Raw genomic sequence first — 16,819 nt, 5'->3', positions numbered from 1 at the left:
TTTCTATCCACTGGCTTTCCCTCTAAATGGCCTCAACAGCCAGAGTTGAGCAAGGCCAAAGAAAGGAGCCAGAAACTCCATCCTGGTTACCTACATGGTGGCAGGGGCCCAAGCATTTGGGCCACCATCTGCTGCCTTCCCACATGCATTGTCAGGAAGTTGGATGAGAAACGGAGCCTCTGGGAGTCCAACCGGCTTCCAGTAAAGGATGGTGACGTCATTGCAAGGGGCAGCCTAACCTGTTATGCCCACTACCAACCCCTTTTGTTGGTTTTACTTTAAAGATTTATTATTCTTATATTTGAAAGTCAGAGCTACACAGATACACACACACACACACACAGAGAGAGAGAGAGAGAGAGAGAGAGAGAGAGAGAGAAAGAGAGAATCTTCCATCCTCTGGTTCACTTTAATGGCCACAATGGCTGGGACTGAGAATGAGTCAGGCCCAACCAGGAGCCAGGAGCTTCTTCCGGGTCTCCCATGTGGGTGGCAGGAGCCTGATCACTTGGGCTATCCTCTGCTACTTTCCCAGGATAGGAAGTGGAGCAGCCGGGACACAAACTGGTGCCCATATGGGATGCCGGCACTGCAGGCATTGGCATTACCCACTATGCCAAAATGCCGGGCCCTTTCTGTTGGTTTTATTTACTTACTTTTATTTTATTTTATTTTTAAAAAAGATTTATTTATTTATTTGAAAGGCAGAGTTACAAAGAGGCAGAGGCAGAGAGAGAGAGAGAGAGAGGTCTTCCATCTGCTGGTTCACTCCCTAGATGGCTGCAACGACTGGAACTGTGCTGATCTGAAGCCAGGAGCCAGGAGCTTCTTCTGGGTCTCCCACATGAGTGCAGGGGCCCCAGAACTTGGGCCATCTTCTACTGTTTCCCCAGGCCACAGCAGAGAGCTGGGTGGGAAGTGGAGCAGCTGGGACTCGAACTGGCGCCCATATGGGATGCCAGTACTGCAGGCAGCGGCTTTCCTCGCTACGCCACAGTGTTGGCCCCCCTGTTGGTTTTAGATTCAAATCTATACACTGTGGTCCAGGAATGCACAAGCAAAGGAGCCGGCATAAAGCGGTTCTAGGCCAGGGATGTCCCTGGATGAAACCATGCCAACTCCTCTGGATGAGTGCAGGATTGCCACAGCCATGGAAAGATGATCTCTGAGGGGGAGCAAACCCCAGTGGGCAGAGAGCAGCAAACAAGCGGCAAGAGTTTCAGATACTAGTCATACAACCCTGAGACGACAAGTGCAAAAGAAGCAGTTATGTGTAGTGATTAAAGTTATGGCTGCTGCGTTTCAGTTTAGGTCATCTACGTACCCTTTGTGTGATCATAGCCGCGTTGAAGAACTTCTCTGTGCCTGTATTTCCTATACGGGGACGTCTGAGGCTTAAATTAACTCATATTTGTAAAGTGCCTAGAACATGGCCTAGAATACCTAAGTGTTTGCCATTGTGCATAAATCTAAGTACCAATAAAGACATGAAAGAAGGAATAAGAGGGGCTGGCGCTGTGGCAAGCGGGTTAAAGCCCTGGCCTGCAGCACCAGCATCCCATGTGGGTGCCAGTTCAAGTCCCGGCTACTCCACTTCCGATCCAGCTCCCTGCTAATGCACCTGGCTCCTGGCTTCGGATCAGCCCAGCTCTGGCCGTTGCAGCCATTTGGGGAGTAGACCAGCAGATGGGAGACCTCTCTCCCTCTGTCTCTCTCTGTAATTCTTTCAAAATAAATAAATAAATCTTAAAAAAAATAAGGAAAATAACAATAGTAATAAAGACCAACATGATATAAAAAAGAACTTGCAGGGGCTGGTGTCGTGGCATAGTGAGTAAAGCTGCCACCTGCAACGCTGGTATCCTATTTGGGCACCAGCTGGAGTCCTGGCTGCTTCATTTCCGATCCAGCTCCCTGCTAATGACCTGGGAAGGCAGAGGAAGATGGCCCAAGTGCCTGGGCCCCTGCCACCCATGTGGGAGACCTGGAAGAAGCTCCTAGCTTCAGCATGGCCCAGCCCAGGGAGTGAACAGTGGATGCAAGAGCTCTCTTTCTCTGTAACTCATTCAAATAAATTAAATAAATCTTTTTTTTTTTTTATTTGAAAGACAGGGTTACAGAGAGAGGTCAAAACAGAGAAAGAGGTCTTCCATCCACTGGTTCACTCACTGATGGCCACAATGGCCGGAGCTGCGCAGATCCGAAGCCAGGAGCCAGGAGTCTCCCTCGTGGGTGCAGGGACCCAAGGACTTGGGTCATCTTCCACTGCCCTCCCAGACCATAGCAGAGAGCTGGATCGGAAGAGGAACAGCAAGGACTAGAACCTGCACCCACATGGGATGCCAGCGCTTCAGGCCAGGGCTTTAACCCACTGTGCCACAGAGCTGGCCCCTAAATAAATCTTAAAAAAAAAAAAAAGAACTTGTGGAGCTGAAAAAGAAACGAGGGGCAGGCAATGTGGTGCAGCAGGTAAGGCACTGCTTGGGACATGCACATCCGAAGCACAGTGCAGGTTTGAGCCTCAGCTACTCGGCTTCCTAACCAGCTTCCCGCTCGTGCCTCCTGGGAGGCAGCACATGGGGACTCAAGTACCTGGGCCCCTGCCACCCAAGTGGGAGACCTGAGCGGAGTTCCTGGCTCCTGGCTTCGGCCTGACCTAGTCCTGGTTGTTACGGGGATTTGGGGAGTGAACCAGCAGATGGACCATCTTTCTCTTCCTGTTGTTCTGCCTTTCAAGTAGGAGAAAACAAACTTTAAAAAGGAAAGTAAATGTAACTTTACACATGAGAAATCATTAATTTGTTTAAACGTGTGTGCCTTTACTGCTGGGGAGGCTGCCCTGAGGGGCTGTAGCCCCGTGGCCCCGTGGCCCCGTGGCAGTCATTTATTTATTTATTCTTTTTTTTTTTTTTTTTTTTGACAGGCAGAGTGGACAGTGAGAGAGAGACAGAGAGAAAGGTCTTCCTTTGCCGTTGGTTCACCCTCCAATGGCCGCTGCAGCCGGCGCATCTCGCTGATCTGAAGCCAGGAGCCAGGTGCTTCTCCTGGTCTCCCATGGGGTGCAGGGCCCAAGCACTTGGGCCATCCTCCACTGCCTTCCCAGGCCATAGCAGAGAGCTGGCGTGGAAGAGGGGCAACCAGGACAGAATCCAGCACCCCGACCGGGACTAGAACCCGGTGTGCCGGCGCCACAAGGTGGAGGATTAGCCTGTTAAGCCACGGCGCGGGCCCGAAACTAGTCATTTAAACTAAGGAAAATTACTTAATAGACTAACAGCTGATTGATCAAAGCTGAAGGCAAAAGTAGCAGGCTGAAAAAATGGATCTGAGGAAATGATTCGGAATGAAGCACAGAGAAATAAGAGATAAAAGCCTATGGAGTGCCTCACTGCACCTGAGAGACAACGCACATGAGTGCCCTTCCTTCCACCTTTTTGTTTTTCACCTTTTCGCCTCCCCACACGGAGAGTGGGTCTTCCCCACTCAGTCTGCAGATACCTTCGTGAACACACCCAGAAACCGTGCCGTCCAGGAATCCCTCAACCCAGTCACGTTGACGCCCAAAATCCATCACAGGAGGCTAACGGACCTGGAAGGCAGCAGGAGACCTAACATCCCTGTCAACCATCCGCGAGAGAGAACAGGAAATGGGGAGGCGGCCGTGGTTGACAACACAGCAGCTGGAAAATGTGCAGACTGACATGAGTCCTCAGGTTTAGAAGAGGCAGCAAGCCCCAAATAGGGTAAATATACAGCGGAAAAAACCCACACGTATTTTCATGGTAGTGAAACTACAGACCATTCCACAAAAGGAAGATAGGGGAAACTACCAGAGGAAAAACAGTTATCTACAGCAGGAGACTTCGCGGAGGAGGTGAATGTTTGAACAAAGATGAGGAGCAGAGGGAGGGCAGCTGTGGGGATATCGAGGGAGATGTGTTCCAGGCAGGAAGAACTGCTAGTGCAAAGAGTTGTGTGGCATGATTGACACGTCCTCCAGTTTGAATGGAGAGGAGGGAGCAAGAGGGAGGGCCCTGGGAGATGAAATTAGAGACTGTGATGGGGCAATGGGGATGGGGGCAGGGCTTATGAGTCCTGGTCTTGTAACAAGTTAGGCTTTTACTCCGAGTGAAACAGCCAATAGAGGGCTTGGGTAGAGGAGTAACATAATCTGACCTATCTTTTAAAAGGATGACTCAGAATATTGGGGTGGGTGGGGGACAACGGTACAATCAGGGACATCATTTGGAGGTTATTGTTAATAATCTGTAAGAGATGATATGTTGAGCCTACACTGTGACATAGTGGGTCAAACTGCCGCATGCAGTGTTGCCATCTCATATGGGTGCCGGTTGGAGTCCCAGCTGCTCCACTTACAAAATAGCTCTCTGCTATGGCCTGCAAAAGCAATGGAGTTTGGCCCAAGTCCTTTGGTCCCTTCACCCATGTGGGAGACCTGGAGGAGGCTCCTGGCTCCTGGCTTCAGATCAGCATAGCTCCAGCCATTGTGGCCATCTGGGGCATGAACCAGCAGATGGAGGACCTCTCTTTTTCTTTCTCTCTGCCTCTCCTTCTCTCTGTGTGTAATTCTTTCAAATAAATAACTAAATCTTAAAAAAAAAAAAAAAAAGAGAAAGAGATGATGTGGTTTAGACCAAGGGGGAGGAGTAGAAGTGTTAATAAATGATAGGATTCTGATTTTAAAGTTAGTGGCATCAAATTGCTGTTGGTGGATGATGGGGATAAGGGAATGGGAGGAGTTAAGGATGACTCCAAGGTTTCTAACATGAACATCTGGAATAATGGAGTTGACATTAAGCTGAGATCTGTGGTTAGAGTAGGGTTAATGTTTTATTTTTAGGGAAAGGGAGATGAGGATTTTAATTTTGCCAGATTAAATTGGGACTGTTAGACATTCAAGCAAAATTGACAACTAGGCATTTGAATATATGGGCCTGGAGTCCAGGGGAAGTCTGGGTCTTAAATATACGCAGGTATTAAATGAGAGTCATCAGTGAATGGTTGGCATTAATGTTCTGAGACTGGAGAATATCACATCTAAGAGAATATCACATCTAAGAAGCCGTAGCCAAACTGTAAAAAGCAAAGACAAAGAGATTAATGAAATTAGCAAAAGGAAGAGATTCAACATGGACAACAGAGTCCCAATAAGATAAACAGCTGGCCGGCGCTGCGGCTCAATAGGCTAGTCCTCCGCCTGCGGCACTGGCACACCAGGTTCTAGTCCCGGTTGGGGCGCCGGATTCTGTCCCTGTTGCCACTCTTCCAGGCCAGCTCTCTGCTGTGGCCCGGGAGTGCAGTGGAGGATGGCCCAAGTGCTTGGGCCCTGCACCCCATGGGAGACCAGGAGAAGCACCTGGCTCCTGGCTTCGGATCAGCGAGATGGGCCAGCTGCAGTGCGCCAGCTGTGGCAGCCATTGGAGGGTGAACCAACGGCAAAGAAAAATTAAAAAAAAAATCAAAACATTAAAATCCATGTAATAGTCATAAAAAATAAACTTTTTTTTTTTTTGACAGGCAGAGTGGACAGTGAGAGAGAGAGAGAGACAGAGAGAAAGGTCTTCCTTTTTCAGTTGGTTCACCCTCCAATGGCCGCCGCGGTAGGTGCACCGCGCTGATCCGATGGCAGGAGCCAGGTGCTTCTCCTGGTCTCCCATGGGGTGCAGGGCCCAAGCACTTGGGCCATCCTCCACTGCACTCCCTGGCCACAGCAGAGAGCTGGCCCGGAAGAGGAGCAACCGGGACAGGATCGGTGCCCCGACCGGGACTAGAACCTGGTGTGCCGGCGCCGCAAGGCGGAGGATTAGCCTAGTGAGCCGCGGCGCCGGCCAAAATAAACGTTTTATTACTACCGAAGCCCATACCAAGAGCTGGGCAGCAGTATCTAAATAAGAAGGAGTGCTGGTTCATAGCAGGCAAAAGTAGGCCATATTGTGCATGTGTGTGTGTGCACACACAATGTCCTATAAAGCCAAGCATGCCCCCACCAAACATGACCTAGTGACCTCAAGGACAACCACAACTGCTATTACTTCCCAAAGAAAAACCAAAGTCAACCCAGCTAGTATGCAGAGGCTGCGTAATGAGGCACTAATCCTCAAGAAGAGAGTCTCCAGGAGCCGGTACAGTGACTTAGTAGGTTACTCCTCCGCCTGTGGCACCAGCATTCCCATATGAGCGCCGGTTTGAGTCCTGGCTGCTCTACTTCTGATCCAGGTCCCAGCTGAGGACCTGGGAAAGCAGAAGATGGCTCAAGCCCTTGGGTCCCTGCACCCACGTGGAAGACCCAGAAGATGCTCCTGGCTCTTGGCTTCAGATTGGCCCAGCTCTGGCCTTTGTAGCCATTTGGGGAATGAACCAGTGCATGGAAAACCTCTTTCTGTCTCTCCCTCTCTCTGTAACTCTGCCTCACAAGTAAATAAATAAATCTTTAAAAAACAAACAAAAAGATAGTCTCCTAGTGACGTCCAGTCTTCTAGTTTAGGTTGAGTCTTAGTGCAGTGTGGCTCACATCATTACTGGACTAAATCATAAACATAACTGCCAACTGCCTTCACCCCGTGCCCAGAGGGGCTTCCTTCCCTGCAGCAAAGGGCTCTGACTGCAACAATCAGCTCAGATTCGTGGGATACTTGGTTCATATATGCAGGTGCAGTACTGAGACTTCTTTAAGCATCTTTTCACTGAATTCCATTTTATCCACACTTAGGCCTTCAGTCTAAGGATTTCAGTCATTGGCTTCTCTCCTCTCTCTTGTGATGTTCAAAAAATGTGAAAAGGGGCCGGCGCCGTGGCTCAACAGGCTAATCCTCCGCCTTGCGGCGCCGGCACACCGGGTTCTACTCCCGGTCGGGGCACCGATCCTGTCCCGGTTGCCCCTCTTCCAGGCCAGCTCTCTGCTGTGGCCCAGGAGTGCAGTGGAGGATGGCCCAAGTGTTTGGGCTCTGCACCCCATGGGAGACCAGGATAAGCACCTGGCTCCTGCCATCGGAACAGCGCGGTGCGCCGGCCGCAGCGCGCTACCGCGGCGGCCATTGGAGGGTGAACCAACGGCAAAAGGAAGACCTTTCTCTCTGTCTCTCTCTCACTGTCCACTCTCCCTGTCAAAAATAAAAAAAAATGTGAAAAGGTACAATATTTTTTAATTTTTAAAATATTATTTATCTGAAAAACAGAGAGCGAGCGAGAGATAACTTCATCTGTTGGTTCACTCTCCAAACAGCCACTACAAAAAGGGCTGGGACAGGCCAAAGCCAGGAACTAGGAACTCTATCTGTGTCTTCCACAAGAGTAGAAGGTGGGCCATCTTCTCCTGCCTTCCCAGGTACAATAGCAGGAAGCTGGATCAGAAGTGGAGTACCCAGGACACAAACCAGACACTCCAGTATGGGATGCCAGTGTTGCGAGTGGCAGCTTAACTGGTTGCACCACAGTAGCAGCCCCTCCACAAATCATTTTGAAGTGTGCTCATGTATTACTAGCCATAGTAATTCCCCAATTTTAATTCTGAATAGTAATATCATTAATCATTGCTCACATACAATGTTCTAGGGGAAGAAACGATTGTAATAGCTACTACTAGGAAAAGGGACACCTCTAGGAAAATACCATACTTAGCCACTGGTGTGCTGTGTTTTGCTCGGTAACTGTACACAGGTAAACCCATGGGCATCGTTGTGCAACTCACCTCCTAGACAGTGGGTTCCTTAGTCCCTACCTCCTCTGTAGGACAAGCATCTTTCAGCACTGTGCCAAAGAGCACTGGCTGCGGTTACCTGTTGGGACCTGTGCAGGTTGAGCCATTCACTTCCTTCCATTCCTGGTGTCCTTTGTATGTGAATTCAGGTTGAGTCATCCTGCAACACTGGCTTAATAAAATGTTCACAGCAGGCATTTGACCTATGGTTAACCCAATGGTTGGAACACCTGCATCCAATACCGAAGTGCCAGGGTTTCAGTCCTGGCTCCACGTCCTGATTCCAGCTGCCTGCTAACGCACACCCTGGGAGGCAGCAGGTGATGGCTCAAGAAATTGTGTCCCTGCCACTCACAGGGGAGACATGGACTGGGTTCTTGACTCCTGGCTTTGGCTTTAGCCCAGTCCTAGCCACTGTGGCATTTGGGGAGTGAATCACTGGATGAGAGTGTTCTCTTATGCATGCTGTCTCTCTCTCCTTCTCCTCCTCCTCTTAAATAAATATTAAAAAGAAAAGTCCAGACCTCTGTGTGCCAGCAATATATGTTTTCCTGTTCTAGCAGAATGAGTGTTTTGCCTGGGGGATACCTGCTAGGAAAGTCCAAACCAGGAATCTGGTCTTTCTTTGATAATTCCCAGATAAAGATTCAAGGATGTGCTTGCCTTAGGGGCTCTGCCCACCATCTCGATTCCTCTCCAAATAAGCCTCAGGGTAGAGGTGGTGAATGATGAGGGGTGTGATGAGTGCCTTTCTCCTCTAATGTGTTTTGGAAGATTAACCCTGCACCCTAGTGCAGCTCACAACTTTTGATGGAACGTCTTCTAAAACATGGAAGCAATTTCACATTTGTCCAGCAGAGGGGGCTCAATGGAGAGACTTTGGAGAGACCCAGGGATTTTTGAATAAAGCTGGCTTTTCTTTTAGTGTTTATTTTTTAAAAAGATTATTTATTTTTGTGAAAGGCAGAGTGAGAGCAAGAGAGCGAGTGAGCAAGAGACAAAGTGAGAGAGATTGACCTTTCATCTGCTGTTTCACCCCCCAAATGGCCACCACAGCCAGTGCTGGGTCAGGTCAGAGCCAGGAGCCAAGAACTTCATCCTGGTCTCACCCGTGGATGGCAAGGGCAGACTTGGGCCATCTCCTGCTGCCTTCCCAGGCATGCTAGGGGAATACTGGATCAGAAGCAGAGTAGCCAGGATTTGAACCGTCACTCCAGTATGGGATGCCAGCACCACGAGCTTAACAACGTAGCCTCATCAGAGCTGACTTTTCTGTTTTTTTAAAAGATTCATTTATGTATTTGAAAGTCATTTCTACACACAGAGAGAAGGAGAGGCAGAGAGAGAGAGAGAGAGAGAGAGAGAGAGAGAGAGGTCCTCCATCCACTGGTTCACTCCCCAATTGGTTGCAATGGCTGGACCTGCACCTACCTGAAGCCAGGAGCCAGGAGCTTCTTCCGGGTCTCCCATGTGGGTGCAGGGGCCCAAGTTCTTGGGCCATCTTCTACTGCTTCCCCAGGCCTTAGCAGAGAGCTGGATCGGAAGTGGAGCAGCCGGGACTTGGACCAGCGCCCATATAGGATGCCGGCACTGCAGGTGGTGGCTTTGTCCACTATGCCCAGCACCGGCCCCTAGAGCTGACTTTTCTTCTCACACCACATTCGATCCCTGGAAACCGTGCTGCTGCTGCTGCCTCCAGAGCACGCCCAGGACCTGACGGGCTCTCCCTCCTCCAGTGCCGTCTCCCCAGCCAGAGCCCCTGTCACTGTCTCACCTGGATCACTGCAGAGATCCCCTAACACTTGCTCCCTTCTTGTCATCTATCCTCAACTCAGCAGCCAGAGTCCTCGAGCTGTCAGTACATTGCGGCCCACGCACTGCTCTGCCCAGAATCCTGCGGTGACTTCCTGTTATCCCAGGGACAAAGCCAAAGCCCCTTCAACCCCGGGCCCTTCTGCCCCATTACCTCTCCGACCACTTCTTGAACTCGCCCCTTGATGCTCTGCTCCACACCACTGGCCTTTGGCTCCAGCTTGGCCACACCAGGTACATCCTTGCTGGTCCCCTTCCTGTCCCTGTAGCTCACTCCCTGGTTCCCTCCAGGTCCTACTCAAACTTGACCTTTTCAGTGAGGCTTGCTTGATCTCATTTAAAATTGGGATGGGGCTGGCACTGTGGCATGGTAGTTTAAGCCTCCGCCTGTGGTGCCAGCATCCTGTATGGGCACCCGTTCTTGTCCTGGCTGCTCCTCTTCTGATCCAGCTCTCTGCTATGGCCTGGGAAAGCAGTGGAAGATGGCCCAAGCGCTTGGGCCCTGTATCCATGTGGGAGACCTGGAAGAAGTTCCTGGCTCCTGGCTTTGGATTGGCCCAGCTCTGGCCTTTGTGGCCATTTGGGAAGTAAGCCAGCTCATGGAAGACCTCTCTCTCTCTCTTTCCCTCTTTCTGTCTGTGGCTTTGTCTCTCAAATAAATAAACAAATGAATAAATAATTTTTAAAAAAGTTGGACCACTGTGGCTCTACCTCTCAGATAAATAAATAACTCTTTAAAAAAATAAAATTGGGATCACAGGGGTGGGTGTTGTGGCACATGGGGTTAAGTCACCAATTGGGATGTCTGCAACCTGTATCAGAGTGCTTGCTTTGAGTCCTTGCTACTCCGCCTCCTATCCAGCTTCCTGTTAATGCATCTAGGAAAGCAGAGGAAAGTGGCCAAAGTGCTTGAGTCCTTGCCACCCACATGGGAGACCCAGATGGAGTTCCTGGCTCCTGGCTTTGGCCTGGTCCAAGCCCAGATGTTGTGGGCATTTGGGGAGTGAACCAGTGGATGGAAGATCTCTCTCACTTGCTCGCTTTGCCTTTCAAATAAATAAGTGCATTTTAAAAATTAAAATAAAATTGCAATCACTACTTCCCTATGTTCCCTAAACCTCTTACCCAAACCTCTTACCCTGCTGTTTCTTCCAGAATTCTCTGTTTAGCACCTTCTAACATAGGATTCTATTTTTTTTAAACAGTTATTTATTTGAAAGACAGAGTTACAGAGAGAGAGGGATAAAGACCTTCCATCTCTGGCTCACTCACCAAATGGCTGCAATGGCTGGGGCTGGGCCAGGCCAAAGCCAGGAGCCAGAAGCTTCTTCCAGGTCTCCCACATGTGTGCAGGGGCCCAGGCACTTGGACTATCCTCCATTGCATTCCCAGGCACATTAGCAGGGAGTTGGATCAGAAGTGGAGCTGCCAGGACTTGAACCAGTGCCCATATGGGATGCTAGTGTTACAGACAATGACTTAACCCACTATACCACAGCACCAGCACATTTAGTATTCTAACTCAAACAAATATAATTATTCCATATGTTTGCTATTTGTCATTTTTATCCCTTCTATAATTTAAGCTCCTTCAGGACAAGGATCTTGTCCTGTTTTGTTTTCTGGGCTTAAAATAGTACCTGGTGCAGAGCAGGTGCTTGCTCAGTGAATCTCAGTTGAATGAATGAATCAACATCCTTACTTCGACAGCTGAGCTCTTACAGCTTTCTAACCCACAATCTAACTTCATTCTTGGGTGTAAGGGAAGTATAAAAGAATCAGGGAATATGGGCATTGCAATTCAGTACAATTCAAGGCTAATTGCCTTGTTTTGTATATTTGAGAAGAGAAGAGAGAGAGCGAGCTCTCCCATCCATTGGGTCGCTGTGCAAATGCTCTCAACAGCCGGGTCTGGGCTGGGCCAAAGTCAGGAGCTGGGAACTCAGTCCAGGTTTCCCACATGAGTGGCAGGAACCCAGGCACTTGATTAACTCTTGGCTTTCCTACCAGACTACCTGAGTCTGCTACTCACCTGCAGCTCCCGATCCCCCTTCCTGTTAGGCAGGGCCTGGGAGGGAGCAGACGAGGACTCCAGAAGGTGAGCTTTCTGCCACCCACACGAGTGACTTGGACTGGGTCCCTGGCTGTCAGGTTTGGTCCCAGGCAGAGGTCACTGCACACATCTTGGGAGTGAACCAGCTTTCTTTGTCTCCCAAATAAATTATTTAATTTAAAAATGCATTAAAAGAATAAATGCGAATGAGTAGTCTGAAAGGCGGCTCCCCCACCGGTGTCTTCCTAGAACAGTCTCTAGAGGGCAGTCTCACACCATGCGCCACTTCTCCAGCTTCAGCCCCCTGGCCTTTTTTTTCTCTATCATAGGCAGCTCAGAGAGGTGGGTGGGTGGATGGGTAGGTGGGTAGATGGATGCATGGATGGGTGGATGGGTAGCTGGCTGGGTGGCTGTGTAGATGGATGAGGGGCAGATGGGTAGGTGGGCATACAGCACGGATGGATAGATGACAGGCAGGGTGGGTCCCACTCCAGTTGGGCTCTGGAGTTGACAAGCTCTGGGATTCAGGTAAGTCATGCATCTAGTGACACTGGCTTAGACACTGGTGGTGCTGCCAGCCGCTTCCTCAAGCTAGGGCCTAGGGACTATGATTGAAACCTGGAAAGAAGTTATTGGTTGCAAAACGGGAAAAGAAAATTGCAAAATGGGAATTGGGTTAATATGTAAAGAACTAGCTACAAAAGAAAACATCAACCAATCAACTGCAACTCAACTCTGTGTACACTGCATGTGGGAGGCAAGTCCGTTTTAATACTTTCCACTTGTGGACACTTCTAAAGTGTGAGGGCCCTTGCTGCCCTTGAGAAGGCCTGTGTGGAGTGAGCAGAATGAGTATTAGTTGCAACCCAGATTCCCCACCAGAGGGCTCAGGGTGCTGCTCACTGTCAGCCGAGTCGCAGGCTGCAGGCTTTGCTCTCCTGCTGAGCACCTGGAGCCACATTCGGTTAAACCCACTGCCCTCACCACCATTGTTCCTTACTTTTTCTTATTAGTATGCAATATTTGTACATATTTATGGAATACAGTACTGTAGTTCAATGCTTGGTATACAGTGTATAATGATCAACTCAGAGTATTTAGCATTTCTGTCTCCCCAATCATTCATCAATCATTTCACTTTTAATAAAGATTTATGTATTTTTTAATCTGAAAAGCATATAGAGTATAAGTGAGTGAGAGAGAGAGAGAGAGAGAGCAAGAGAGGGATATCTTCCATCTGCTTGTTTGCTCCCCAAATGCCTTCAACAGACTGGTCTGAGCTAGGCCAACACCAGGAGCCAGGAACTCCATCCGGATCTCCCACCTGGGTGGCAGGGGCCCAAGCACCTGGGCCATCTTCTGCTGCCTTCCGAGGCCATTAGCAGGGAGCTGGATCAGAAGGGGAACAGCTGGGACTTGAATCAGCTCTGTGATATGGAATGCCAGCATCGCAAGTGATACCTTAACCTGCTGCACCACAACACTGGCCCCCAATCAATCATTTCTATGCCTTGGGAGCCTTTGGACTCTCCTAGTTATTTCAAAATATTTTGTAGGTCGTTGGAGACTATTAGCTATCGTACTGTTTCATTTAGTAGATTCCTAGGCTGGGGAGACATCCAACAGGAAGGGTCCAGTCCCCTGGGACTCCTGGCATGAGGGGTGGAATAAACAGGAGACAAGGGCAGAACCAACCAAGTGGGAATTCAGGTCACACCCAGCGCAGACTCCGAGGCTCTGGGTGGGGACCCAGAGGCGCTTCTGGGAAGTGGCAGCATTTTGAGTAGGCCTTGGCCGGTGATTCATCATCTCACAGGCAGCAGGCGGAGCATTTGAAAACAGCTGGAGGAACCGATGTTTTGGTGCAGCCGGTTAGGCAATTGTGACACCAGCATCCCATGTCACAGCACAAGTTCGAGTCCCGGCTCCTTGCTAACCAACTGAGAAAAGCAGTGGAAGATGGTCCAAATGTTTGGGCTCCTGCCACCCACGTGTTAGACCTGGATGAAGCTTCTGGCTCGTGGCTTCGGCCTGGCCCAGCCCTGGCTGTTGCAGCCATCTAGGAAGTGAACCAGCAGATGGAAGACCTCTCTCTGTCTCTCCCTCTCTCTCTGTAACTCTGGCTTTAAAATAAATAAATAAATAAATCTTTAAAATTTTAAAAAAGATTGATAGGTTGAGATAAGGGGAGAGAGTGTGTGTGTGTTGTATGTGTGTGTGTGAGAGAGGAGAGAGAGCGAGCTTCTAATGGTTCAGTCTCTAAATGCTCATGACAGCCAGGGTTGGGCAAGGGCCAGAGCCGGCAGCTGGGAATTCATCCAAGTCTCCAACCACTGGAACCATCACTGCTGCCTCTTAGGATCTTCATTGGCAGGAAATTGGAGTCAGGAAGCAGAGCCAGGCATTGGACCCAGATATTCCAACATGGGATACCAGCATTTTAACTGTGCCCTTCGCAGTTGTTTTTTTTTTTTTTTTTTAAGACTTATTTATTTATTTGAAAGTCAGAGTTACACAGAGAGAGAAGGAGAGGCAGAGAGAGAGAGAGAGGTCTTCCATCCACTGGCCCACTCCCCAGTCGGCTGAAACGGCCGGAGCTGCACCGATCTGAAGCCAGGAGCTGGGAGCTCCTTCCGAGTCTCTCATGTAGGGCCATCTTCTACTGCTTTCCCAGAGAGCTGGATTGGCAGTGGAGCAGCCGGGACTCAAACTGGCGCCCATATGGGATGGCGGCACTGCAGGAGGCAGCTTTACCCGCTATACCACAGTGCCAGCCCCAGCCCTTCACTGGTAAATGCACACTCCTGTGAAGTGTTTTGAATTAGCAAATGCATCCACGTTGCCTCTAGAGGTTCCATTCTCCCTTGTGCCCAGGGCCATTGGACTGCCAGAACAGCTATCCAGGCCTGCAAGTTAGGACTAGGAACCACTTTGCTGAGGATATGAGCAGGACAAGGCTGTCTGGGCAATGGCCGCTGTGGACTGGTCCCAGGTTGATTAAGTGATGGAGAGGTCACGGCTCTCTTCTGTGATCGCCATCCGTTCAGCGTGTTTGGGATCAAAGGGAAACAGTAAGGTCCGTTTTATGGAAGTAGAATGCTCCCATCTGGAGAAAGGAAAAGGGTAAAGAGACAGAGCACTGGTCATTAAGAGCAAGCGCTCTGAAGCTGGCCTGCCCGAAATCAAACCCCAACTCTGTAGCTGTCTCACCAGGGTGGATCTGGCTAACCTCTGTCAGCGCTGGTGGCTCAGCTGGAAAGTGGGTAGAGCAGTGACATCTTTAATTGTTAACTATCTACGTTCTAAGGATTATTTGACCAAAGACAAAGTGCTTAACACCGTCTTTATACCATACAAGTAATTGATGCCTGTTATTTTATCCAAATGAAAAGGAGTTACTACACTTAAAATTTTGTTAAGAGTGTAGAGCTCACCATTTTTTTGTGTGTGGCAGTTTTAAGTTATTAGTTTTAAAATCAGTACTTTTTAATGGAAACAACTTGACCAAAAATCTGTCACAGAATTTTGAGACCCATTAAAACAAAGTTTAATGGAAAAAAAAAAAAAAAGAGTGTAGAGTTCGGGGCTTCCTGTGACACCAGCACCCATATGGGTTCTGGTTTGAGTCCCAGCTGCTCCACTTTCAATCCAACTCCCTGCTAATGCACCTGGGAAAACAGCGAACATGGCCCAAGTACTTGGGTCCCTGTCCCCAGCATGGGAGACCGGGGTGGAGTTCCAGGCTCCTGATTTCGGCCTGGCTCAGCTCTGACCATTGCAGCCATTTGGGGAGTGAACCAGCAGATGGAAGATCTTTCTGTCTTTCTCTCTCTCTGTAACTGCCTTTCAAATTAAAATTAATAAAAGAGAGTAGAACTCATGTTAAGCCATTATTTTGTATCATAACACAAAAAAGTGGACTCAGAAAAATAATAAAGGGAGATAACATATGGCAGAAGAAGATCCACAAAACGATCGTGCTGTTGCGGATGTATGAACAGAGGCTGGAGTTGGCTATAGAAAGAACTCCCACCCGCCACAGGTATGAAGCCCTGAGCAGATCCTAACTTCTCCTCCCCAGTTTCTTCCCCAGGGAGATTTTCCTTTCTTCCATGATCATTCCTCGAGACAGGGCCAGGACCAGATGCCCTGTGCTGGGCAGATCTGCTTGGTTTCCTGAATCCATGCGGTTGGTAAACAGTGCCCTTTGGATGCTCTGTTGGGCAGTGCCTGGGGTTTATAACCAGGAAGCGAGGCCCGCCTTTCCCGGATCCCCATGGACAGCTGGCTCCCGGACCTTCTGTGTTCCAGGCCCCTCCCGGGCTCCCGCCCCAGATCTCCCCGCTGCTTACCGTTAACAACGGCCTCAGCCAGGGCTGAACTGCTCCCCAGAGGGAGGCGGGGAGGCTTGGGGTTGGGCCTGGACCCTCCTGGGGCCCTCGGTAGGAGGGCGTGTGCTGGCAGGGTTACAGCAGAGCAAGAGCGTGCATCAGCTGCAGGGCGTGGCGCCGGAGGTTCTGGGCGGGCACTTCTTATCTCCAGGCCAGTTTAAGAGTCGTTGTCACTCACAGGGAATTTCCCGCTGGACTGTGGACTTTACTGCAGGGAACAGAGTGGCTGGGTGGCAGGAAGCTGGCTTCAGGCTCCACACCCACCCCTCCCACTCCCCCACAGCTGGGCTTGCTGTTGCCCCAAACAGCACAGGACTAAGCACTGGAACCCAGGGCTAGCCTGGCCTCCTGCGGCTGGGTAGAGCCCGGCAAGTCCTCATCCTGGCTAAGCCTTGGCTCCTTCATCTGTAAGAGCGCTTCGAGTGCTCAGTACATACCGGGTTTCAATAATACAGTGGACCATGAGTCCTGGGGCCAGAGGTTTGCCCAGAGGACCGTCGGTGCCATTTTGGGGAGCGGAGCCGTAGAGGGACAGGACGGGCGGACAGCAAGGAAAATGCACGTGGTTGCCTTTTGCAGCCACTGGGGAGGAGCAAAAGCACCGAGCTCAGAAACAAGGCAGTGTATTTTGTTATTTTGTTACATTTTAAAGATTTATTTGAAAGGCAGAGGGACAGAGAGAGAGAGGGAGGGGGGTGGGGGGGGGGGAGAGAGAGAGAGAGAGAGAGAGAGAGAGAGAGAGAGAGAGAATCTTCCATTAGCTGGTTCATTCCTCCAGATGACTGCAACAGCCAGGGCTGGGCCAGGCCAAAGCCAGAGTCTCCCACATGGATGGCAGGGGCCCAA

The sequence above is a fragment of the Lepus europaeus genome, chromosome 18 (genome assembly GCF_033115175.1).
Source record: "Lepus europaeus isolate LE1 chromosome 18, mLepTim1.pri, whole genome shotgun sequence".
NCBI classification, from domain to species: Eukaryota; Metazoa; Chordata; class Mammalia; order Lagomorpha; family Leporidae; genus Lepus; species Lepus europaeus.
Note: the sequence above shows the minus strand (reverse complement) of the source record.